Here is a 10825-nt window from a genome sequence, read left to right on the forward strand (position 1 = left end):
AAAGAATGAAGGAAAGAAATAAAGAAGGAAGGAAGCAATATAAAAAAAAATGTAAAAGAATAGATGAAAGGAAGAACAAAAAGAAAGACCGAATTTCAAAGAAAGAAAGAACGAAAGAAGAAAGGAAAGGAAGCAAGCAGTAAAAAAAAGAAAGTAAGAAAAGGTAAAAGGATAGTTGGAACAAAGGGGAAAAAGAAAGAACAAAAGACAGAAAGAAGAAAGGAAGGAATGAAAGAGAGAAAGGGCTGAAAGAAGGAAGAAATAAAAACAAAGGGTAAAGAAAGGATGGATGGAATGATCCAAGAAAGAAACAAAGAAAGTAACAAAGAATTAAGGAAAGAAAGAGAAAAAGAAAGAAGGAAAGGAAGAAAGAAAGAAGAGATAAATATAGGATGGATGGACTCAAGAATTAAAGAAAGTAGGAAATCAAAAAAGAAAGAAAAAGAAAGAGCATTAGAAATACAGAAAAATATTAAAAGGACAGAAAGAATGAACGAAAGAAAGACAAAGAAAAAGGGGGGGGGGGAAAAGAAGAGAAAGAAACAAAGAAAGATTGAAAAGAAAGAAGGAAAGAAAGATTGAAAGAAAACAAAGGAAGAAAGCTAAAACTATCATCATAAATAAATTATCAGTTTCTTTTTGGCTCAATTAAGATATTGCTACGAAAGAAACCAAGTGTATCAACACACACACAAATGCATATGTGGGGCTATCATGTATTCAGACGATATCACTCGAAACCCGATCTCTTTGAACTAAAACAGAAGTGAAAATTTCTCCTTTTACTGCTTACAAATGACAGAGTTACCCCAATTTTTAGGAAATATGGACATTATAAGAGCTTTTCATTAGTGTGAATGTGAATTTTTACAGTTCTGTGAGAGATTTCTGCCAGAGGTTAGCCAAGCTTCGTTCGTGCAGCCAGTAGAAAATTTACCATGTGGGCTGTGTGGCTGGCTAGCTATAGCCATATGCACTGTATGTTACCCTATTAAAATTGCATGCGATTCATTCTGTGTGTGTTCTGTGTGTGAATGCCAGAATTTCACGGGAGGAAAATGGTTTGCAATTTGAGTCATGGAATATTTTTCATATTTATGTTGGACTAGCGAATTTGACAATTTCTGGAAAAGTTACTGGCCCAACAATAGTTTTTATTACTGTTTATGTCGGATCCATAAATCTTGCTATTTTTGGAAAAATTACTGGCCCGACAATGATATTTTTTACTGGTCATGTCGGACCAGTAAATCTTGCTATTTCTGAAAATCTACTGGCCCGACAGTGATTTTTACCGGTCTGGGACCGTCGGACCGGCGCTAGTGTCGAGCCCTGTATCATTCCACTATCCTTAAATATTCTCACTTATGTTATAATGTATTTTATTTGAAATATTCATATTTCTTGATTTGTATGTTTCTTTATGAAAATTGTGGTAAATAAAGTTTCAATTTTAAATTTCAATTTCAATATACATGTATATGTAATTACAAAATTTTGCGCAATATTAAAAACAAAGTCCCCACGATTACTTACATGGCATATATATACCAATAATGCCTATGACAACCAGAGGGAGACTTAATACCAAAAAGATGTTTCTTCTTTATTATTATTATTTTTTATTTTTATCACAAATTTCAGGAAGGATTAAATCCTAAAATGATACATGCAGCTAAATCTATTTTACAAGGGATGTGAGATAAACAATTAATGCTTTGTATCATAAAACATAACTTCATTCGCTAGGTTTTTTTTCCAGGGTATTCATAGTATGTGAAGATATATGTACATGTATTCAAGAAATTTATTCCCCCACCACCTTTGATGCATATGCCATAACGACGGGAATTGGAAAGATCAACTGATGAAATGCAAGGCCACCCTCTATTAAACATGATTGGACCCTATTTGCATCAGAACTAGAACCCTGTTAGAAATAACATACCAATTTACCATCAACAGTAACTACCACAGAAACTTTATTTCTGTTTCTTTAAGTCTCATTACCATGGTACAAACTAAAGCAAGATCAATGTAACACGTAGGCCTATAGATCCTAGCTGAACTAAAGAACCAATATTCCATGGGGAAAAAATACTCGATGTTCAATCAATCACTGTGATCCCGAGCACTTATAGATCAACCCTACAGTAGCTTCTAAAAAGATTCTGTAATCTGTACACCTACAAGAATAAGGCTAAGGTGCAAGGCTTCGTCATCGTCATCTTCCTCGATGAAGCTTTCCAGAGACATTTCAGGATCACTCTCCCCAACCTCGTCCTCCTCCTCATCCTCCTCCAACTTCATTGCATATCTCTCTTCTGCCACTTTGAACTCCTGGTAGGTCAGGACAGGAGGAGCATCACTACAAAACATTCGGTAATTGGTGAGAACCATCTGTGGCAGTTCTGCTTCAGGATTCTCTTGCAGATTCCGTTTACCTGGTGGCAAGTCTAAGGTAGAACTTCCACTGCTCACAAATGCAAGGTCACAGTTACAGGTATGTCACAATCAGAGGAACATCACACACAAAAACTTGATGTTCATTGACAGCCATCTGTGGCAGTTTTGCTTCAGGGTTCTCTTGGAAGCAAGTCTTTGGAAGAATGTCCACTGGAATGTCCACTAACCACAAATGTAAGGTAAGTTAAAGGTAAGTTTGAATCAGAACCATGCACAGCAGATCATGCTTGCTTTTGAATGTGGATTCATTTTTCTTTCTTTTATCTCTGAATTTCCACTGTAACTCCCAAGGAGCACGACAGCATAGTCACACTTCCCGCACCATTGAAGATGTTATCAACAATTAGCAAGAGGTCTTACATTGCAGTATTTCCCGACACAGGCTTCTTTCATGTGATTGGTCAGTGAACAACAGAGATCACAACCCAAAGGCCACATTAATTAGCACTTCATCTGCAGTATGGCAATGTCTGTCTTGATATGTTGAAAAGTCTTGGATATTCAACCCTCACCTTTGACTATTCAACTGAATTTTCAAGATAACCCAACCAAACATTGACTTGAATTTCCACTAGAATCACGATGCCAATTCTCTTCTGAATCTTGACTTCTTAGTGTCCAGAACACGCAACTCTCAAAATAAAGTTCCTTGGATATTTCACCATACCTGTCTTAAAGAAAAATCCCTTGTAAAGCAGATTCATGTTTGCTTTGGCACAATGACTTTCGATGTTCTCTTGAAAGGTTTACACATTCGTGTCTCTCTTCTAAATATTCTCCTTTGCCACATTACCCACTAGCAACTGTTCTTGCTTGCTTGCAAGTACCAGTAACCTTTTCTCTGACATGAACTGGCTCAGGAGCAAGCTTCAAAATCCATATTTACAAAATGATGTCCTTTGTCGTCACGCGAACCAGCAAATTTTTATTCATGGTGGAATAACCAAAGGAACCAAGCCGTTTTCCCTTTCCTGGTCTAAATAAAGAAGGACTTCCTCCAAAAGATATCAAAATAAGGACAGAAGGAATTCTCTGATTTCCAAGTTCAAGAAGTGTGAGTCTGATGAGGCAAATTAGTACTTGGGAATCCCAGTTGATGGCCACTTATCAAGTCATGTTTGTACAAATAGAGATGTGCACTCATAACTCAACCATGATGGATGTTATTTCAATACAATTCCAAAGACAAATATTATTCCAAAGTGATCGTTCCGAGAGCATAAAAGTGGAGACTCATTGAGCAAATACATCAGTTTCACTTGCATTGGTTGCACTGGTCACTTGAACAAAAAAAGCAAAACCAACAATACGCTTTTTCCTCTCTGTCTTCAAACTCGAACAAGAATAGCCTAACAATGCACTTCATTATGAACAAACGCAGTTTACCCAATGAAATAATCCAACTTATCCAAGTATACAGTAACTGCTTGAATAGATATAAACCTTAAAGAGTTCATAAATTAAATTGTAAAATAAAAATTCCTCTGTCTCTCTCTCTCTCACTGTCTCTTTCTCTCTCTCTCTCTTGCAATCCTATCCGTTTCCTACCAGGAAATGACAAGGAAGTCAAAAGTTTTGTTGTTGTTTTTTTCATAAAAGGATCAAAGTCAAAGGAGGGTTAAGTCAAACTTTATCTAGAATTAGTCATCACAAAAAAACACAACTAAATATGTAGCCTAATGAAATGATTGGAATGTTCTTCAACTCCAAGCAGAGTAATTACAGAGCCCTGTTACAAAAAAGTACAATAAAATACAATGACCAGCAGATCACAGTGATATAGTCTGAATTTGCCTCTCAGGCACAGGTGACACCAAACAAAGAATAATAGAATAAATATAAACTCTCATCCTATTACAACGCCATGTTCTAAAAGGCCAAAAAGTTGTGATCAATGACAAGAGCACAAGTGTAGTGAAGTCAAGTGGCTAAACAAATGAATTAAAATGCCTAGGAGAAAAGAAAAGGTGAACGAGTTCCAAAAAGACAAAAAGTATATGTTCAAGAAATTGAATCAATATGCCTGTTGAGAATTTATAAAAAAAAATTTTTTTAATTAGGTGCAAAGAAGTATAGGAATATACATGATGTAATACACATATAGGGCTAATATGGCTATGCATAAACTACTGTGAAACTGCGTAATTGTGACGCACACGATTACCGTGGTCGGCATTTAGGTGAACCTGTGAATCTATTCATGTACAGTTTAGAAGTGACTCATGTAAAACAAACTTTGGATTCACAGATCGTCTCTTTCCAAACAAAGGAAATATGTTTTTATCAGAACACTAGGTGGCTCACTTCCTAATTAAACAACAGGACACATTACCTATACACCTGCAAGAAGCCAAATATCCTGGTCTTTTTATTCTCCATTGAATTTGTGTACACACGATCACTGCAAATTATATATGAAAAGGGTTCTTTCTTATATGTTCTGGAACATGAAATTAAACCAATCTTCATTTATAAGGACGTTCCCATGAGCTTGTAGTTTTCATGATGGAAAACACTTTTCTTTTAGCCTGACCTGAAAAAGGATATATTTTTCAGATACATGTAATTTTTTATTTTGTTCTCAATTGACTATGTGTACATGTATTGCTCCGTTAAAACATGTCTATTTTAGTATGTTCAGTTATTCACTAACATGATATGAAAAGAAAGAAGATCTGTTTATGTGCTTGAAGTTTTTTTTTTTTTTACATGGAGATTTAGACCATAGTGTAACCTGTTGGAGACTAACCCCCCATATTATAAGTAGGCTGGCGTATTCTGAAAAGACAAAATCGAAATAGCGAGTGTAGATGAAGAGGTAATTTACAATTATACCAATTGTTACCCAGGTGCATTAGATGGGTACTAAGTAGAAAGAAATTCAGGTTTCCTATAAAACCCAACAATATCTAAAGGGTGTTGGACTATTGGTGGCAGCGGTGGGATAAAAAAATATCATCTTTGAGAGCCTGCAGAGGCCTATGTATTTTTGATGAATACTTTTACCAGGGAGTTGGGAGGCAGAGCACCATTCTCTTTACTAGGATAAGACCATGTGGGATGAGACCGAATGGAAAGCACACAAGTGGCACTTCACCTTTACCTCATCTGCTATAGATGGGCTTTACCACGTCAGCTAAGAACCAAGATAAAGGCACGGGGATTAACCTGTGCCTGCTTTAAGAAGTTCTGATTAGACTTAAAGAGGTGAATCCTAGACCAAAGCTACTTCAAAGGAATATAGAAGATGACTATAAGGAACGGGTTGTTGAGTCATTGGAAGAGAGGGTGATACTGAGGTCAATGTATTCTATTCATTCTCTCAAGTGTATAGGGATGACAATGACTGCAATTCTGGAGTTGTGTCATCATTAGACCCAGTAAGCTTGATCCAGGAATATTAGGCAATTTAGTATGCCATGAGAAAATATTCAGGGGCTATTACTGACAATCCCACTGTACTACAGGTAGCCTAAAATCTAGGCGGAAGCTGCAGTTTTTGTCTTTGCGTTTTAGTATAATACTGTTATGTGAAAATTCTGCACTACGACTGATGCGGAAGACTATGGACGATGTGCCGTGGCTGTGAAGCAGCCACCGCCTAGACACTCCTGGCCTTTTGTTAGTTCTTGTTTGCTTTCGATCAACTAGGATTTGGTGCACTTTATTCATTAAAACTTCCATTGGAAATTTGTTGAAAAAAGAAAGCAAGAACACAACACCGGAGTGTACATGTATTCTGGCACCCAATCAAAATGATTTTTTAATATAAATCACTGAAATGTGATCATACAATGGTAGCGTGGCTTATTGGGAAAGTTTGGGTGATTTAATACCAAAACTATGTAACTGAGGCTGATGAAAACCAACCTTGTCTGTTTCGATTGATCAAGGTAATTGGGGGTATTTGCGGTGATGTGACATTTTAAGAGAAACGTCTCGAACTTTTGCCAAAAATATGACAATATTGGGCTCAGCTAACAGGGGAAAGATGGTGAGATGGGCTGATGTAGGAGGAGGGGGGATACTGAGAAGGACTCACCTAGAAGGGAGGATGCTGAGTTGGGCACATATAGGTGGGAGAGGATGAAGAGATGGGAGAAGTGAGAAGGGGAGGGATGGTGATATGGGTTCAGCTACAAGGGGATGCCGAGATGAGCTCTGCTAGGATGGGGACAATGCTAAAATTGGCTCAGCTAGGAGGATGGTGAGATGGGCTCAGCTAAGAGGGGAGGATGCTGAGATGGGCTCAGCTAAAGATGGGGTAGAATGCTGAGATTGGCTCAGCTAAAGAAGGGGTAGAATGCTGAGATGGTCTCAGCTAGGAGGGGGAGACGCTGAGATGTTTTCGGCTAAGAGAGGGTGATGCTGATATGGGCTCAGCTAGGAGGGGGAGGATGCTGAGATGGGCTCAGCTAGGCGGGAAGATGCTTAGATGGGCTCAGCTAGGGGGAGGATGCTGAGATGGGCTCAGCTAGGCGGGAAGATGCTTAGATGGGCTCAGCTAGGGGGAGGATGCTGAGATGGGCTCAGCTAGGAGGGATGCTTAAATGGACTCAGATAGGGGGAGGATGCTGAGATGGGCTCAGCTACGCGGGAAGATGCTGAAATGGACTCAGCTAGGGAGAGGATGCTGAGATGGGCTCAGCTCGGGGGAGGATGCTGAGATGGGCTAAGGTATGAGGAGAGGATGCTTAGATGGGTTCAACTGGGGGAGGATGCTGAGATGGGCTCAGCTTGGGGGAGGATGCTGAGATGGGCTAAGGTATGAGGAGAGGATGCTTAGATGGGCTCAACTGGGGGAGGATGCTGAAATGGGCTTAGCTAGGAGGGATGCTGAGATGGACTCAGCTAGGAGGGATGCTGAGATGGACTCAGCTAGGAGGGATGCTGAAATGGACTCAGCTAGGGGGAGGATGCTGAGATGGGCTCAGCTCGGGGGAGGATGCTGAGATGGGCTCCGCTAGAGGGAGGATGCTGAGAAGGAATCAGCTAGGAGGGATGCTGAGATTGACTCAGCTAGGGGGAGGATGCTGAGATGGGCTTAACTAGGGGGGATGCTGAGATGGACTCAGCTGGGGGGGATGCTGAGATGGGCTCAGCTAGGGGGGAGAATGCTGTGATGGGCTCAGCTTAGAGAGGGAGGATGCTGAGATGGGCTCAGGTGGGGGGGGGGGGTTGCTGAGATGGGCTCAGCTTAGAGAGGGAGGATGCTGAGATGGGCTCAGATGGGGGGATGCTGAGACGGGCTCAGCTAGGATGGGGAGGATCCTGAGATGGTCTCAGCTAGGAGGGGGAGGATCCTGAGATGGGCTCAGCTAGGAGGGGGAGGATACTGATACCCCTTTCATATTGCGCTTTTCACCGGCGAACTTCACCGGCGAAGTTCGCCAGCGAAGGGAAAAGTGTCCAGTATGAAAGGTACACAGGAGAACTTCACCGGTGAAGTTCGCCGGCGAACTTCTCCACCTCTAGAGGTGGAGAACTTCGCCGGCGAAACTGTTTCACCGGCGAAGTTCGCCGGTGAAAAGGCCAGTATGAAAGCAAACCGGAGAACTTCTCCTCTTTAATGACGTCAGAGGTCAATTTTTCTCTCCCGAAGTCCCCTGTACCAAGATTCCGCGCGCGATAAGTTGCAAGCTCAGCTGAATGCTATGGCCAAGAAGATACCCTCGAACATTTTTTACTAACAATATTTATTAAAAAGCACTTTTTACATGTATAAAATGCGCTAAAATATAAAAACAAGGTGATATTGCTTGTTTTTCTCGTAATACTTCCAAAATATGTTGTAATTAATTATTTTTGATACCTTTTTGTAATAGGTAAGAAGTAATGTTTACAATTTTCTTTCGTTTTGTTCTGCAATCGCCCGTTGACTTTCGCCGGGGAAGAAATGTCAGTGCGAAAGGGTACATTTTTTTCTTTGCCGGGGAAGTGAGGAATGCGAGGCAGAGAAGTTCGCCGGTGAAAAATGAAGAGGGCAGTATGAAAGGGGTATGAGATGGGCTCAGCAAAGGAGGGGGAGGATGCTGAGATGCATGTGCTCAGCTAACGGGGGGGGGGGGGTATCAAAATGGGCCATTTAATGGGAGTAAGAAAAAAAGAAATTCAGAAAGAAATTTATGCTACAGTCACACCTGTGAAACGCGACTCTATACAGATCAAATGACATACACTGTACCATGAATAACTTTGAAATTTGTTCTGTTTGTGTGATTTTAGCATAAAATAGATACCCATATTAAAATTTTGTCCATGAAAAGACATTGTGAAAGCTCTCTGCTATGAATTCTGGAAGATATCAGATACTGTCTCAACATTTTCTTTTCTTTACAGACTTACAGTACATAATATATGCAAAGTTCTTACACTAAAGCAATGACCAATTGCATCCATATTTCAAAGTCTATTTGGTTATAGTGTTTATCAGCTGAGGTTGAAAATACACTTCAATATGCTTTCAGGGATAGAGCAACGTCAATCTGGTGCTCGCGGACCCAAGATCAATTTCCCAACATGAATTTTTGGAGGATTTCTATTTCTGGATTCCTCTTTCCAACAATAACATATGTCACATGGATTATTATTTTCCATATATCATTTCTTTGAAAAAAAAATGACTAGGCGTCTGGGACAGTAACAATTTCCAAGCCCTGTCAATATTAAATAAAAAATCTCTGTGAATAAGAGATATGGCTGCTTGACAATCCAATCATATTCAGTTAGGGCCGTCTTGAGAGCGAGTTCGAATGCGATCTTCTCTGATGACAAAATTCAGCCCAAGTGGGACTGACAAGGGCTTACAAAACAGGAAATTCAACTCCTCACTTCCTCCTGTATCTGTCTTTGTTGTTCGTAACCCATAAACATTCGCCTCCCGTTGCCCCCTTCTACATTTCTCTCTTGTCCCACTGTGGATCAGTCGGGGCTTACTCACTCCCTCCCTCCCCTTCACCCTTCCCACTATAAAAAAACCAGCTTTCTTCTTATCTTACTCTACGTCGCCAACTTCCCCCCCCCTCCCCTTCTTCATTACTCTCCCCTCCGCTACCAAAAGCTTGCTCCATGCATAGTATTCTGCGCAAGCCCTTCACTCAAAGAAAGTAGTCTAAGTGTGCAGCCTAATGTACCTGTCAATGACCTGTGTACAGAAGAATGTCTCTCTCATTGAATTGGCAAGTTTTATTTGCGCTAGTCTTGTGTGAAGACTCACTTGTTGATAATAATAATCCGCTGTTATATAGCGCTTAATATATTGGAACAATATCTCTAAGCCCTTTACAGATATATTGTTACCCCGGTCATCGAATCCTGGCACGCCCACATACAATGTATGCACCTTCTCCACTCCCTGGGGAGCATTCCAACAAGAGTTCCAAGACTCAATTGCTACGCATACCACATAGGCTTTCGCATCCTACTGGGTACCCATTTAACACCTAGGTGGAGAGTGGCAAATTGTGGATTGACACCTTGCCAAAGGACGCTAGGCCATGGTGGGATTTGAACACATGACCCTCCGATTACAAGGTGAGAGTCAGGGTCTGTGTCAGCATACTAGCCTCCACTCCCTCTCTTGTCCACCTGCTGCTAACAAATATATTTCTGTTTCAAACTTTTGCTCCTTCTACACTCATATCCTCTCCCATCCACACCCTGCCCCTTCCAGTTCCACAATCCTTTCTGTGAAAGCTTGCTCCACCCCTCCCTTCTCCATCTTGTCTGATAACGGTTTCTGAACTTTTGCCCACTTTGCATTCCATATCCCCCTACCCACCCTTACCCTTCCCAGTTCACAATCCTTTATATAAAAGATTGCTCCACCCCCTACATCTTGTTCCATAACAAGCTATTTCTTCTTAACTATTGCACATTCTACTACCCCCCCCCCTCCTCCCCCATTCCACAATCCTTTGTGTGAAAGCTTGCTCTACCCCTGCCTCCTTCATCTTGTCTGATACAAAAACTGTTTTCGTCTGAACTTTTGCCCACTCGACATTCTATTGCTCCCCTTTCCCTTCAATTCTGACAACCATATGTTGAAGCTTGTTCCACCCCCTCCCTCCGTCATCTTGTTTGATAACAAACAGTTCCTCCTGAACTATCACCCTATTGCCCCCCCCCCCTTCCCTCCCAATCCCACAATCATTTATGTGGAAGCTTGCTCCGCTTCCCCCCTCCTCCATCTTGTCTGATATAACAAACTGTTTTCTTCTAACCTATTGCCCATTCTGTATTATATTGCCACCACCCACCCCCCCCCCCCATCCCTTCCTTGCTATAACATTGTAAATTGTGACTGATAATGAAAATGAATAGGAAATTAACAATTGCTGCCAATTTAAAGGGCAAACAC

The sequence above is a fragment of the Lytechinus pictus genome, chromosome 9 (genome assembly GCF_037042905.1).
Source record: "Lytechinus pictus isolate F3 Inbred chromosome 9, Lp3.0, whole genome shotgun sequence".
In the NCBI taxonomy this organism is placed as follows: Eukaryota; Metazoa; Echinodermata; class Echinoidea; order Temnopleuroida; family Toxopneustidae; genus Lytechinus; species Lytechinus pictus.